The following is a 16,666-nucleotide window of genomic DNA, read 5'->3' on the forward strand; positions in this document are numbered from 1 at the left end:
TCTGGCTCAGTCATTGAATCCCAGCCAAGAATGTGACTGACTCCCCAGGCTGGCTCTTCCAGGAACGAGCCGTCACTCCCCCGCGCTCCTGCTGGCCTCGTGCGCCTGCCGCAGCACGCACACACACACACACACACACACACACACACACCACAGTGTCAGGGCACAGGCTATCACATGGAACACGGTGTAGATAGAGGGCACGGTGTAAAAGAGCGCAGTGTATCCAGAGTGTAGAGCCAGTGTAAGTACTAAGTAAGTGCAGTGTAAACCTAGTGTAAGGGCTGTGTATCCAGAGTGTAAACCTGGTGTAAACGCACTGTTCTCAGGGTACAGTGAGTGACGGTTCACAGCTCACATGGCTCAAAGAGGAAGGGTGGAGCGAGCAACAGACAGTCTAATTTTGACTTTGAGGGGAAATGCAAATTATGCGACTGCGGTTTATTTATTAAGGGTTATTTTCCCTGGACGCGAACCGCTGCTTGAAAACACGAGAAAGTGTGCAAATAACAACAACAATAAAAAAAAAAAAAAGAAGATGTGTTTAATAACAAGGTCAAACTTGTGACACAGATGGCAGAGTGACAGCAGCTCCACATTTTTCTACTTTTAACTCAGGACTTTTATCCACAAAGTAGTTTTTCTGTCCATTCGTCTACCTGGGTGTATAAATGAAATAATTGAGGTTAACTGCTACCCTTAAGGGTGCAAGAGAGCAAAGAACCACCCGTCTGGTAATGAGTTCACATCCCCAACCCCAACGCTACCTACTAGAGCCACGATTTTCAGCGCTGCTACCAGTGTGAAGGATGGAAATAATGATGTCGTTGTTTATTTAAAATATACTTTTTATCTGCATTTTTATGGTTCAGTACTCGGTTCCAATAACTGCGCGTGGAGCCGATCGCCTTTTGTTTTTCGACTTCTCTGGCGAGCGCCGCGCGTCCCTTCGAGGTTGTTTATGCTTTCGGGCTTGGTGTCCAAAGGTTGAGTGTGTTAACATCTCGCAGGAGCGCTGTAGCCGAGCCAGAACACACACGCGCGCCGCCGCACCCCTAGGTGGCGTATGCTTTGAGCCTCATCGGGTGCTCTACCAAAGGGAAAATCCAGGCCGGGCGGGTGCGAAGTCGAACCCGAGCCGGCGAGGCCGCTAGGGGTCCCGGCGCTCCTGGCCTTCGACGCAGCGGACGCTCTCGATTTTGCTATCAAAAGAAGTATGCAAATACACGCACGCCAGCGCATGCCGCATAGCTGCAGCGCTATCATATCTGCACCAAAATCTGGGAGGGAAGTGTGATATAAACCACCAGCAGGTTTCCACGGGCGGCATCGCAGCCAGGCGCTGGTTCCGCTACGGCCACGGGTTCGACTGACACCTACGAGTCTCCTCCGCTCAGCATCGTATCCAGGAAACGGCGCTGTCTGTTTACGATCACATATAATACTTTTTCACATGTGAATAACGGTGATAGATCAGTCGGTGTAACTACTTGTCTGGGACCGTGGGGGGGTAGCAACAAATATCGAAAATATTATATTCTCCACTATGGAGTTATGCGCAAATGTAATTTCTCCCGTTGTCCTCCTGCAGACAAACGCGTTTGCACTCTTAGTGATATTTGCTGATCACACTGATTTGCAAGGATGTGTCTGCACAAAGTGTGTCTGTTTTTGCTGTGTCCACTACAGCCAGAAATACCATGCTGCACAGTTATTGGCTGGACCACTACCGCCCCCTAGCAGAAAGGGAGTGTAACTGCAGCTGAGAGCGCAAGAAGGAGCGTCAACCTTTCGCTTCTTATTGTTCCCATTTAGCCGACACCTTTGTCCAAGGTGGCTTAGAATGTCAGGTAAGCCGTTTTTTACACTTATTTACCCAGTCGTGCAGCTGGGTGGCTTTTAACGCGTGTGTTAAAAAAAGACACTCACCTTATTTTAAGCATCGAGTTAAAGGGTTGGGGCCTCAGAACCCACTGGCGTTGGATCTTTTCATATTCTCAACTCACATTTTACTGCAAAGCAACTTGCAACAGTAAACTTCCTACATTTCGTTACCTCTTTACATAGCTGGGTAACTTTACTGGAGCAATTCAGGGTAAGTACTTTGCTCAAGGGTACTGCAGTGAGATGGGATTCAAACCCATGACCTTTGGGTCTAAAGGTAGCAGGTTTAACCACAATGCTAGCAGCTGTCCAACAGATGAAACTGAAGCGAAAACTGGAGAGCCCACATGAGCTTACCGAAATAGTTTCTCATCATGTGATGGGCGCGTTTCGGAAATACGTGATATTTTGGACGCGTCACCTGCCGTCTGTGCCACTCGTACCAGTTTGTGATGATCATTTGGAGCCGTTGGTCCATTAAGGATGATGCAATTTCCTGTTGTATGATCTCACGATTGTATATATGCCATTGTTTGCGCGATACAGTCGTACGCTGATGAAGGCGCGATGCCGAAACGCATCCGTCCCATTCTGGAAAATAAAACGGCAATTTCATGTGCGCTCTGCCATCTTGGCTTCAGCTTTTATTGCGTCAATTCAGTGTGGGGACCTCGATCAAGTGTCCTGTAACAGGATGGGGTTTCGAACCCAGGACCTAGAGCCAACCTTTATTATTTCTGGGTTTTCTCTTCTTTTTCATCTTTCAGTTTGGCATTACCTGGCATTTCTCAAAGAATGGTTTTTATCGTTTTCATTTCTCAAATCTGTCTGCATCTGTGAACATTTTGCTTGTTATTTCCACTTCTAAATTATCTTTCCTATTAAGAGGAAGGATCATTTCTCATTTCTGTTTTCCACCCTTTCTTTAACCGCTGTAGTAGTTCCAGTCCCTTGATGTGTGTCAAACAATGAAACAATGAATAAACAAGAACACGGATACTGTTTTTTTTTTTTTTTTTTGCATAAAACAACTGATATGCAAAATTAATTTTCTTGTTAAAGAACTCATTGACGACTTCATTTGTCTCACAGACACAACACTAAAACATGTAGTTTGCTCTCGTTCCATTTCTTTTTTGAATGAGGGATGATTTGTGGGTGGCATTTTCCCTCTGATGTTTCTTTTAAAATGCTGCCGCTTTGATGTGTTTTTTGCACATTCAGCGGGACAGAGGTCAAATATTGACTAAAAAGAGAATAAGTCTCCAGCAACTCCGATAAAGCTAAATAATAAGCGATCCACGGATTATGCCTGCTTAGCAGACATTATTATTGCGTTTTTTGACCCATCCATACAGCAGGGTACTGCATCTTTTCAAGGTAGGTACCCTGGTCAAATGTACTAGAGAGTGGGACTTTATGTCAATCTCTGGGCGACAAGTCCATGCCCTGATACACTCAACTAGGTGCTGTTTATGAGGATGATTTCATAATGACATGAGGCCTTGCATACCTCTTTACACCCCATGAAGATTTTTTTCTACAGCTTTAAGATACCTACCATTATTTACCTATTAACACAAATGGGTAATTTTACTGGAGCAATTCAAGGTAAGTACCTTACTCAAGGGTACTATAGCTGCAGGTGGGATTCAAACGTTTGGGCCTAAAGGCAGCAGCGGCAACCCCTACACTGTCCCCTGATTTGTGGAAACATGCAAATAGAACTTATATAACCATTATAACAAGTGTCTTACTGCCTCTTACTTTAGGTTGTATCTAATTGCTTCTGACTGTGTTAATATGTAATAAATGATTGTTAGAGCCCTCAAACGGAGCCAGCAATTGTTATTTTATTACTGGAGTTCACATCAAAGTATTAATAAAACATTAACAGGTTGAGCGTATAATCTGAATGTGAACGGTGGTATTGGACTGTGACTTTGGAATCTGTGTTACTTTAATACCGTTCCCATACTGTACTTAAATACGTAATACTGTACTTACAGCACATCCCACCACAAGACAAAGAGGATGGTCTGAGACACGTGTCCAGCTGTAGACACTCCTTAAAGCGAACAGTTCGGCCACAGATGTTGTTTGGTACGATCAATTCTCAGGTGTTTTTCACAGAGACGGACCAACCCGGGGCGAACATCTGTCCGGTCGCAGGGTGGTGTGACCCAGAGGAAGCCCCGAAAAACACAGGGTGAAAAGAGGGTGAATGGAGAGCGATGTTCCGGACACGTCGGCTGTCCATCGCATTGTGTTTAAACGTATTCTGCTTCATGATACAGCTCATCTTTATCTACTTTTTCAGTCTGAAATTGACCAGAAAAAGCTGGACAAAGACAGAGCGTGAGGCAGAGTACACCTGGGGTGGGACGCCAGTCCGTTGCAGGGCAAAGACACACACATACACACACTGTGGGTTATTTAGTCACGAGTTCACCTGAAACACATCTTTGGACTGTGGGAGGAAACCAGAGCACCTGGAGGAAACCCAATGAAACATGTTGCGAACATGTGAAGGAGGCAAGGAGCTGTGAGGCACCAGAGCTACCCTCTGTGCCACTTTACCATCATAAATAAACAAAGAGGAATAAATAATGTGCAGTTACTTGGGTGCTGCGAATATTATTGAGTTTGAGTGAAACTGCTGAAAATAACAGCAAAGTCAAGTCCCTTTGCACAGAGCCCCTCCGGTCCAAATGATTTTTTGTTTACTTTTACTAAGAATCATTGGTCCATTACCTGAGAGTATTCGTAATGTTTATAACGCCTGTCAGGCCCTAATATGAACTATGCATTAAAATACTGTTTTGATAAAGTAAGACATATATTAGCCATAGATACATACAGTGGCCACTTTATTAGCCACACCTGCTCATTAATGCAAAACGTCTGCTCCTCCAAATAGCAAGTGACAATTCAGCATACATTCAGCATGCAGACAGCATCAAGAGGCTCGGTTACTGTTGGACTAAGAAGGTGCAAAACAAGCAATCTAAGTGATTTTGAGTGTGCTGTGATTGGTGTCAGACTTGTTGATTCTGGCATCTCGGAAACGGCCGCTCTCGTGGCATTTTTGTACCCTACAGTGCATACAGTTTACAGATAGCGGTGCGACAGAGAAGAAGCATCCACCTAGCAGCACTTCTGCGGGCAAAAACGGCTTTTGATGGGAGAGGTCAGGAATGGTCCGACCAGTTAGAGCTAACAGGAAAAGTCACAAGTGCGAGAACAACAGCTCGGTACAGCAGTGGAGTGCAGAATGGCATTGATGTGGAAACCTTGGAGTGAATGGGCTACAGCAGCAGAAGCCCACATTGGGTTTAACTCCTGTCCGCAAAGAACAAGAAGAAGAATGCACGGTGGGCATGTGATCACCAGCTGGATGAGTGAAGAATGGCAAGATATTGTGTGGTCAATGAAATTTTGATTTCCGTTGCAACAGCCTAGTCTTTTCCAGCAAGACAATGCGTCCTGTCACAAAGCCTGCATTATCTCAAGGTGGTTCCATTTACTTCAGTGGCCTGCACCATCCCCAGATCTTAACCCGGCGGAGCACATTTAGGATGTGGTGGAACGGGAGGTTCACAGCATGAAGGCATGCGCGGAACATCTTCAGGAACCGCGTGACGCGAATCCATAAGGAATGTTTCCAGCACCTTCTTGAATTCATGCCTCAAGGAATCCAGCCAGTTCGGGAAGAAAATGGGCAACCTACCTAACGCCAAGTCAGTGTACCCAACACAGTGGCCACCGACTGCATTTTTGACAAATGGCAACATGTAACTTTAACCCTAATGCATGGATTGGGCTTTTCTTTCACCTACATGAGCAGCACTGAGAAATGGCTTCTGGTCCCCCGTTACAGCAGTCATTAACGCATCCGGCGTAATGAAGTGGCCCACTGCAGTCATGGAGATAATATATCCAGCGTTGCGCGTCTGTGACCTTTTCCAAAGAGGGTGACATGGGTCCTAATCAGGGTGGCAGCCTGCCACCCCTCCCCTGGACTCAGGGACACGAGATCTGGCTGCTCTTGGGTTACACGCCGGCATGCTGGCAGGCAGGCAAGGTGAAAACAGATATGAGCGATCTGTGCCTGTCTCCTGCCGCGGACCCTCGCTCCTCGCATTCGCCCCCCGGCCGCTTTGGCAGCCCGCTGCTCGGAAAGAGGGCCAAGAGCTCCTGCGATTCGGGGTGTCGTAAACGGGTCGGCCGGGGGGCCCGGCTATTCCCCGGGCCGTTTCGGTCCTCGGCGCTGTCACCGGCACTTTAGGTGTTTTTCGGTGCTTGGCTAACTTTGCTATTTTTACCCCTGCGTCCCTCGACCCGTGTCCATGGAAACGCCTCACAACATTGCATCACAAATCCTAATGACATAGCCTTTCTTTCCTGGACGCGGAGCTGCAGTCATCATTCCCGCTGTCGAGGCAGACACCCATGGCTCCTCGGTCTGCTATTGCACTTCCACATCCATTGGCGGCGGTGGACAGCCACTGCCGGAGTTGTGCCATGTTCTGGGATTCTCATCTTCTGCGGCACCGTTTCAACGTTGACCTCACTAGGTCCTGGTGGCACAGTTCCTCTTTTTTTTTCTCTCTCTCTGTTATTCTCGCTGGCTCTGTGTTTTTTCCTCCCTCTGCTTTCTTCATTTCCAGCCCGGTCTGTCTTTTCCATTACACAACCGCGCAGCCCCAGCGTCGGCCCACCGCTCCATCCAGGAGCTCGCAGTTCCTCTGCTAGACCACCACCAGCCTCAAAGCTCCTGTTTGTCCTTTAACATGGGCCAAAGTGCAGGGAAGAAGAGCTGAACCTTTGGAACCGGACTTGAGATGATTGCCTCCCATTGCTTGAACTTCAAACACCCAAATGTATTCAAGGTACACATCTCTCATTTGCATAAATGACACATTGTTTTCCAAAAAAAAACAACATATTGGTAATATGTCCAAAGGTGTTTCACCGATGACTTGAACTTCATATCGATGCCACAATCCAACGTGCACCTGAAAAGGTGCATCACCGCACTCAAAATCTCAGGGCACAACATCTGAATCCTTGCCGACGAGACGATTTCTTCACATCCAGAATATTCATCTGTTATCCTTTAAAGTGGTCTATTTGTGAAGTCTGACAGTTGATATTGGAAACACAATTTCTGCTTCCGCAGGTGAGTTTGATAAGATGAGATGTCATCAGAAATACCTTTCAAATAACAGTAATAGCCGACGCTCTACCCTGCAATTCAAAGACGAATTACAGTAGATATTTCATTCTTTCTTCATTTTTCATTGCAGTGAATGAAAGATCCGGTTTTCGGCGTGAGCCTTAGGTTCGCTTTCTGATACATTTAGTTTCCCGGGGCGGATAGATCATGTAAATAAGGGTGTTCATAAAGTGATAAGATACAGCAACGAGTGCACGCAGGGAAATTGCGAAAGCTGACTTGCGCACACGTTGCTTCGAAGACGGAAAATCGCCGTGTTTTTCGGAGCGCCGGGCTGCCTCTCGGCCCCGAGCAAATTACCGCCGGTGCGACTGCTCTCTGCTCCTTCAGAGAGGAGCATAAGGCTAGGTTTGTTTTTCATTGCAAAAATGCCAAGCTCCACATCACCATGGGAACGGCTTGCCTTGGAAAAAAATAAAGGCAGCTATTTTTGAAAAGCGCCATGCTCAAAAAATGCCTCCCTGCCTGCCTGCCTGCCTGCCTGCAAAGTAAACAAACACGTGAACTCGCAAAAATAAGTGCGCAACAATAATGAGAGTGACCAAACATCCACGGGACAAAGCAAAGCCCTGTAAATTGCCGTTGTTTCGCTTCCTTGTGTCAAAGTCTAATAAGCAACGGTCAAACCGACCCTGGAGGACAAAGTCAATCACTGAGGGTTATTTACAAAATATGATAATGAGCTGCAGCCAATCCCTGAGTAGCGTTAGTCTTACCATAGTCTGGGCAATTAGAGGTCAAAAAAATACCTCTCTCTACGCGCGTGTGTAATTGAGAGATTTTCACCTGGAAGTGAAACGTTAATCAGCCATTTCCACTTTTTTTGTTTTAAAACAGTTTTAGTTATGAACAGGCATCTCCAGAAAATGTAGCTCTGTACAGGTGTTTACATATAATACTGCCAATTTCCGGATATGAACTGTGGGATCTGTAGCTTTTGCCTTTGCGGGAAAAATGAAGTACTTTTAATATTAATAAGTTTCATACTTATCAATAAGTTATGTTCACTTTGAAGTCTAGCGGTAAATACAAATGATTTTTTTCCCATGCGCTTGTCAAACAGGAGCGCGTTAGAACGTCGGCTGCAGCGCGGTAATTTCGCCGCTCTTATGGAAATGAAAAATAGATGATTGTGACAGTTCAAATGCTTGTATAGGATTTGATGGAGCTGCTTGTTCAGCCGGCAGAGGCAAAAACACAGAAGGATGATGTATGCCAAGTTAACCATTAGCACACCGAGATGTCGTCGCTAAAGGGAAAGTGTGTTTTTAATCATCCCCCTTTCCACGGTTTTGCCTCCAGCATGTGGTAAGTTTTGGTTCAGGCAGTCAAGTGCGTTGATTTCGACGGAGTTTGTTTTGGTCAAGTTAGGCGACCTTGCAATTTCTTACAAGAACAGAGGGAGATGCACCTGGAAAGTACCTGCCCACCCTCCAGCGTCCGACACACCTGGGCGTCGCCATGGTAACGAGGCTTCGCTCGGGGCCATCAGTCAATAGGACTCTGAAAGATGCGGCTCACGTGTTTGCTCTCGAAGGCCGAGCCCCTCGTCTCCCGGCCCTCGTTTACTGCTTTCCTTGTTTCTTCTCGCCGAAGCCCTGAAGATGGCTTTGCTTTCTCATGCCTCATCCCTTCCCGAGAAGAGCAGGCTGCTGCTTGCAAGCAGTGGATTGGCAAACATTTTGCATAAAGTCTTGAAACACGTATGGCAGGTATGTGGTCGCCACACATGCCTCACCGGCGTGTGAAATATCCAGCCTCTTCCCCGCAGCCCTCTGATCGTATCAGCACCTAGAGCCGTCTGGCTTTACGAACCGACGAGGCAAGAGGGGATATCGGTGCCTTTGAAGGGAGGCGGTGGCTCTTCATTCGCCTCTGGCGGGTGGATCAGTGGAAGAAAAAAGGAGACAGAAACTGGAGGCTTGTTATGATGAACTGTCACCGCGTCGGCGCAACCTGAGGGAAAGAGGCAACCGAAGGAATCATCAAAGGGCAGCTGCGGGGTGGAAGCGCTTGCGGTAAATCTGGACGAGTAAGACAAGACTATCGGGAGGACAGAGCGTGGATGCGGAGCTCAACGTTTGGGGCGTACCTCCCGCGTGAATGAAAAGGGTGAGCTTCGCCGAGGTGGCCAACGTAGGCCCAGCGGTTCATCCAGGGTGTCACGTCGATGGTTTCCTGCACGCTGCAGAACCAGGACGTATTTTGACAGGGCGTCCTTTGCAGCTGACAAATAGACACGTGCAAGTATGGCAACGGCCCCTGGATCTCCACCGCCAGCGGTAGGCTCCAGCGGTAAAGCCTTCTGGAGACTCCATTATGGACTAGATGTACTTCCGCGAGGTGGGCTGGCTGCACTCAGTCCATTAGGAGGTTGAGGTCACGTAGCATGGTACATTACCTTCCCGAGCAGCCATCCGGACCTTATCATGTACCGTTTCTCCCCCACTGACAGGGGTCAATTTGCCCTCCATCAGACCCACGCAAACTAACTGTGTTTCCCCTTGGAAACCTTTCCAGCGCGGCAGCACTCACCGACCAGCAAACTAATGTGCACATCTTGCAGAGTCGAGCGGCGGCGGGGGGTAGCGCCGCGATCTAATGGAGCAAGTCGGCGCTTGTCATGTTTCGTTGGCGGAGCGGCGTTCGCGCACCATGCGGCCCAGCAAACTAGCACCTTTATTCAATTGTCGTCGAGTAAACACAGCATGCCTGTTTCACTTTGACAAAGATTACACACGCTGTGCTCTTGTGTACTGTTATTGATTCTCGGTGTTATTATTACACAGCGGCGACTGTCTTACCATGATTGAACCGGGGTAGGGGACTGGGAATGAAACCTTTGTCACATTGCGACGACTCTATCGCTTTTACGCAAAGCTTGACTGGCATCAGCACAGGTAGCGTAACAGGACCCGGGTTCGAATCTCCACCTCTGCTCTCGCACCCTTGACCACAGTAGTAAACTAACGCAGCTGCCGCGATGCTTTATTATATCTGTGACGAAAATTAGTGTTTCTAGCTCGTCTTTCGATGTTACGTTTTCAGTCATTGATTCGTTTGCAATAACAGCTTGTCTAATGCAGGGTCACGGTGGTGCGGAGCCTACCCCACAAGGACAAGGTGTGAGATATGGTACACGGTATGCTGGACTGAGACATTTAGATAACCCGACTTACGGATGTTAATGAGATACAAACCTAAAACTCATTGGATCACTGCCACTGTCTTTCACCGCGTAAAGCAGATGAACACCGTAGCCTCGGCGGCGCAGAATGGCCAAGTGTGCTCGATCACAGTACTATCCCTGAATTCTTCCAGTAAAAATTACCCTGATGGGTAAACAATCGCAAGTAACTTAACAGTGCGAGTGAAACTGAGAGCCAAATGCATTATTAAAAATAAAAATACAGCTGTTGAATGAATACTAATAGTGCTGAACAGCCCAAAGATATGTGTGATAGGTGAGATTGTGACTGTAAATTGTCCGTAGTGTGTGTGTGTGAATAAGAGGCAACAGGTGTGGTTTGAGCTGATGCCTCTGGTCTCAGTGATTGAAAGGTTCGAATCCAGCTTCTTGCTGTAGTACCACTGGGAAAGATATTTACCAAAAAATTACCCATCTCTGTAAATGCGTCCTTTGGAGAAAAGTCCAAATGGAGAAAAGCAAGAACTAATAAACGTGTTTGTGATTGTCCTGAATGGACCGGCCTCCCATGTCCTGCGCTCTGGGTTAGATTCTGGACCACCATGGCACCGTGTTGGTGAAGCAGCTGCTGGTAATGGAGGGATTTCTTTATTTGACCAGCTGAGCTGGGATGGTAAAAACCTAAACGAACACCAGAACCGCAACGTGACAGGAGGTCAAAGATCAAATCTGCCTCTGGATAGCCGGCAAAATGCTTGGCGGGACCGTCAGCACCCGGTGTCCACTGGTCCATTGGTGTGGACTGTGTTCGCTGGCCATCCTCTTCCCCTTTTTGCGCTTCCATTACCACTGCCAGGGATTTTACCGCAGGGCATCTAGTGTATTCGCCTGCAGAGAAACACAGTAAACCAGTACTTGCTCATCAATCAACCTTCGAACCCGACCGTCTGCACCAGTCAGTGCACCTAATCTGTCCTCCGAATCCTCGTCTCCTCGTCCAGCGTCCTGCTCCTTCTGCGTCCTACCTGCCCTCTGATGAGTTTTCCTTTCTTCGCTAAAAGTGACTCACGCTCTCTGTCTCTTTCCAAAGCTCCACTGACTCACGGCTCTCTGCTCACCGCGGGGCCATAAAATAAAATCTACCACCAGCCTTCAGCATCCTGTGCCCACTCCTGCTCTCCAATCTATTTCCCCTGTTTTTATGCCTTTTATTTCCTTTCCTGTGAATGCTTCCCTTATTTCAGGCTGGCGCGCATTTAACCGGCGCTCTATCTGACCCTTCAAAACGCTGAATTCACATCTTGTGTGTTTATAGTACTTCCTGCCCTCTCCATAACCCTTTCAGCGAGCCGTGCATCAAAACTCGCAGCCCTGCCGCTTGTGCCATTCACTGTTCAAGGCACCAAAATCATATCATTGCTATTATTTCTCATGGGCCTCCTCTTTTACCCAAATTGCTGCGCACTGAAGTTTCGCTTTAAGTGTATTTTACGGAACACGGCAAGCTTGTGAACTACGGCTGGAGGTTAGACCGCATGTCGCGTGGGCATGGAAGCGAAAATTACGGCGTCAAGTTCTCAAAAATGTCTGATCTCTGCTTTGGGAACGTCTTCGCTCAAACCTAATTCTTCTAATTCTTCTTATTGAGGAAGATCTCACCTTCTTCCCGGTCACTTGATCACTTTCCTCAGGGCTTTTCACACACTTTCGTTCATCCACTTTCTCCTCTCGATCCTCCCTCTAGAGACCATATTGTATTTGCCTGCTTTTACATAAATTAAACAATTAATCGATTGGCAGAAACTTTTCTCCAAAGCAACTTCCAATGAACTCTATGTAGTGTTACAAGCCCACACCCCTTATTCACCACAGTGACTTACACTGCTAGATACACTTCTTACAATGGGTCACTCATCCATACATCAGTGAAACACACTCTCTTTCACTCACATACTATGGTGAAGAGCATGCCTTTGGGCGGAAACCAGAGCACCCAGGAGAAACAGGGAGAACATGCAAACTCAGAGTGAGAAGGGATCAAACCCATATTTTCTCACACCACCCAGGCACTGTAAGACAGCAGTGCTACTTGTTGTGCCATTCAGTTTCCGAGCTGACCGTTCTAGTCCCCACTTCTCATTCTGTGCATGTACCGTTTCCTCTGTAGGGTCAGTGTGTCGCTTATTTCTACACGACCTTCACCAGTGAGATCTTCAGAGCCTCTATTTTTTTCTCCCAGCCCCCACATCTTCACAATGACCTATTTTCTTCTTCCGTAGTGGAAGTCTGGCCTAATTGCCCTCTTTTCCGTGATGTAACGTTTGCGCAGCGGTCACTCAGTGGCCAGTCAATGGTTATTCAACAGTACTCAATGGAGTTACACACTGGCTTGCTTGAGCATTACGGGGACACATCCTCTTGTTACTTCTGTGGTTATGACTGTATACAAGTGGCCCTCTACTTACAACATATGTGACATATGAACACTTCGACTTTTATCAACTGCCCTATTAATGTTATTATATTAAATTTGAGTCCTGATCACGCCATCTACTGTATGATAACACGGGCTGACTGTGCTATCGCAAGGAACCATGTTTCTTATTTTTTGGGTCTCAGTAAGTGTCTGGGTGTCAAAACTTTTCTTTTGGGATTCCCTTCGAGGTATTTATTTACAGTAACAAGCAGTCGAAAAAGTGAGTGTTCTGATGGGGCTGAAAAGAAAAAGCAGAATCGATTTAGGAATGAAAGTCAAAATAATACTGCAGCGTGAAAATTCAATCATAGTCCTGTACTGTATATATATTTTTTTCTTATCTTATGCTAGTATTATTTTAACATGAACAATGTGTGAAATTTTTTTAAAAAATAAGACAAAGCCTTATTATACAAAATTGCATTCATGCTTGTTAATTGTTTATATATCCTTATATAAATACAGTATAAGGGAATTTGTGACTTATGACCAGGTTGTCCGAACAGAACTCAATCATAAGTTGCAGACCACCTGCATTTTATTCTCTCACAAAACTATTTTAATTTAGTGTGGCGTTCTGCAAAGAGATAATATCCACCAATTATTTTAAATAAAGTTATTAAATGTTCCCTTGATCGTTCTATAGAATATGCAGATAGGACCGACAGCGGTCTCACTAATGAAGGCTAGCTGTTAGAGTCTGATCAGTGAAAGCTGTCCAGCTCCATCAGAGCTCAACCCCAGTTACCCAAGAAGTGTGCTGCACATCATTTTGAACCAGTTCTACTAAAAATCAACAGACGCACAAACACAGAAGAGCACGAGCAACCTTCAGTTCTCCTGGCAGCACAGCAACATACAGCCAACAGTTTGCATTAATTTTCCATATGTGTGTGTTTTAGTAGTTAGAAATATTAGAGCGCGTGGCGGTAGCTGTACGAGGGTGCCTGGTGAGCTTCTGTTTTGCTGTAAAGTCCACACATGGCGCTAGACATGTCTGTCCAACCCAACTCCTTCTCGCCGCCGAAGATGGTGGACACCAAACCTCTGGAAAGTAGATGTTAACTAAGCATGAAGGTATGAGAGCTTCATGAGCTGTAGTGTTGCTAATATGCATTTATTTAATATGCTCATTGAAATTCCATCATCCAAGGTGCTGTATGACCCATACAGGGATTCCCAGAGTAAAAGTGGTGGCAGTGACTTCAGTTTGAGTTGAGTGGAGCTGGGAGAAGACCAGAGAGATGGAGCACTGGTGTGAGGAGTTTCAATGGGTGGACTGTGTGCAGTGTTGCTATGGAACAGGAACTCGGTAAGTGATGTCATACTAATGCTATGGACATTTACTCGATTTATTACTGGATCATAAGGGAGCGAGAGCGCGGTCGGTTTTAACGGAAAAACAGGTGGAAACCAGAACGTGCTGGTGGAACTGTTGAGTTTAATGGGTCAGAGTGCAGCACTGTAGCGGAGGGAGGGTCAGCGTGTGTGTGAGGTGGCCGGATCTGAGATGTGTGAGAACATGTGAGGTCAGAAGGAGCAACGGTCCTACCGTGGTGCCAGGGCGTAATCAGACTGGAGAATGTGCGGGATGTTGATGCATTGTGGCGGAAATTAGTCTGTCAAGAGACAATATGGGGGGTGTAGACTGGGGGAGGGGTTGCAGGTGCGACGGGGTTGATGTGATGGAGATGAGACTGGATGGGGAAACTTCGCTGGGGGCTTGTGAGACGAGTGAGATGGACACGCAGAAGAGGACGTTATGAGTTCGAACAAGCATAGACAAAGGGGTAGGTAAAGGGAAAATCAGTTCTGATCCAAATGGTAACGGTTTGGACTGGATCGGCGTGGAGATGGGTGGGACTCTCCAGCAATGAGTACGGCATGGATGTGATTATTATGAGAACTTCAGATAATGATGCTTACTGATGTCCTTCTGTAAATAAAAACAGAGGACTGACTCCAGCTGTGGATTTAGCGAGGACGCCACGATTTGGAAAAGTTAAATTTACAGTTTGCTTACGGCCTCTCGTCTAAAATGTGTTAATGTATGCAGCGCATCAGCGGATCCTTCTTGGCAATGCAGGGAAAAAGCAGCATTGGACCAATTCGGTGAACAACTCGTCTTCTACTATGCTTAATTATCTCATACAAAACACTTAATTAGGTTAAAAAAGGGACGCAGATTCATAAACTACTTGCTCATTCTAGTAAATACAACCAGTGCAAAATACACCACATTATACTTGGTGTCACTGTTGTCGTCTTGACTTGGACGTTATGGGATGTGTTTGTACTACCACTTAAAGATTAGTGCAGCCAAAGCACGCGGCTGGCAGCGTTAGAGAACGCTGTCAGCCAGCAAGATACATTAATGAGGCACTTAGAAATTCATTTTAACGTTAGATTTAATTTAGATATCTGTGATGGGCAACGGCGTCTTTGAAGAGCTAATCTATAGGATGAAAATAGGAACATAACATCTGTGAATCGCATTAACAAGTTAGTTAAGGCCGTGGGTTAAATGTTATAAATACTATAATGTTAAATAATATAAATACAATATTAGAAATATTATAGGTATTATAAATACTATGAAACATTTCATTGCCAGCTTAGATCCGGCCTCTTTTCTCCATCTGACCACCGTAGACTGGTAGTTTAGGCTAGCAAATAAATGTAATTAAATTAACGGGTTCTCAGACAAGGGTCAGATGTGTTAGTATTCAAATTTAATTAATTTGCCGCAGTGAAAACTGAAACTGAATTGTCACTCCTTTCCGACAGTGTTCATTTCAATTGCATTTCAGTTGTAATTGAATTCGTACGAAAACGACCCAGAAATCCTACAGGAGTGCTTATTGGCTGGTTGATGAAGTTTTTTTGCTTCATCATTTCCATGTTTTTCACATGAAAATGCAATGCTTGGCACATATGGCGGGGCGCAGTGGTGCAGCGGTTTTGGCCGGGTCTCGCTCTCTGGTGGCTCTGGGGTTCGAATCCTACTTGGGGTGCCTTGCAATGGACTGGCGTCCCCTCCTGGGTGTGTCCCCTCCCCCTCCAGCCTTGCGCCCTGTGTTGCTGGGTTAGGTGCCGGTTCGCCAAGCGGTTTCAGCCAGTGTGTGTGGTTAATATAGGAGGTATTGTGTGTAGATGTGATACCTGAGGAAGCAGGTGGTTTCACGTGCAATGTAACTATATTGTGGTGCCAGCATGGTAAACCACAGAACGGTGTTGTTGCTGTTGTTGTGGATGAACACGGAGACCACAGAGCTTCACAGAATGGAGCAGAAAGTCAAGCTGATCCCTACGTGGTACACAGTAGAGATATTTCTGACTTACACGCCATACCGCCAGTTTCGCGGTATTCGGTTAAAGGAGATGTTTTGATTTCTTTTCAGTATTACTGCACCTGGTGACGTGCAATGGAAAATGCGTGGGTTCCTTTCGCTCTCCGCACACGACTGCTTTCCCTGCGGTGTCAGCAGTTCTACCTGGTTCAGTTCCACCGTGGGAAGAGCAGGTGCTTTCTCCGCTGGGAAACACTGGATACAGGTGCCGTACCTGCCTTTGCAAGCGCGCGTCTCATGACGAACAAGACCTTAACACAATGAACAGTGGAGCTTCTCCTAAAATGTGTAATAATCAGCTGTTATCCTTATATCCGAGTGAAAATATGCTTTAAAATGATAAATAATTCTGGCCTCCTTCCTCACGCTCTCACTTGCTGAATCCTTCCTCACCGTATACCAGTTAATTCACAATTAATTATGCAGGATATTGAAACTTTAGGCCAAATCAAGCCAGCGGCTTCCTAACCCACAGAGCTTTATCGCTTTATTCATGGGCATATATGACTCCATGATGGAGAAAAAACTTGTTGAATCTATTTTAATTGCAATGGGGGCATATAAAAACA

Source organism: Scleropages formosus, chromosome 2, assembly GCF_900964775.1.
Source record: "Scleropages formosus chromosome 2, fSclFor1.1, whole genome shotgun sequence".
Classification (NCBI taxonomy): Eukaryota; Metazoa; Chordata; class Actinopteri; order Osteoglossiformes; family Osteoglossidae; genus Scleropages; species Scleropages formosus.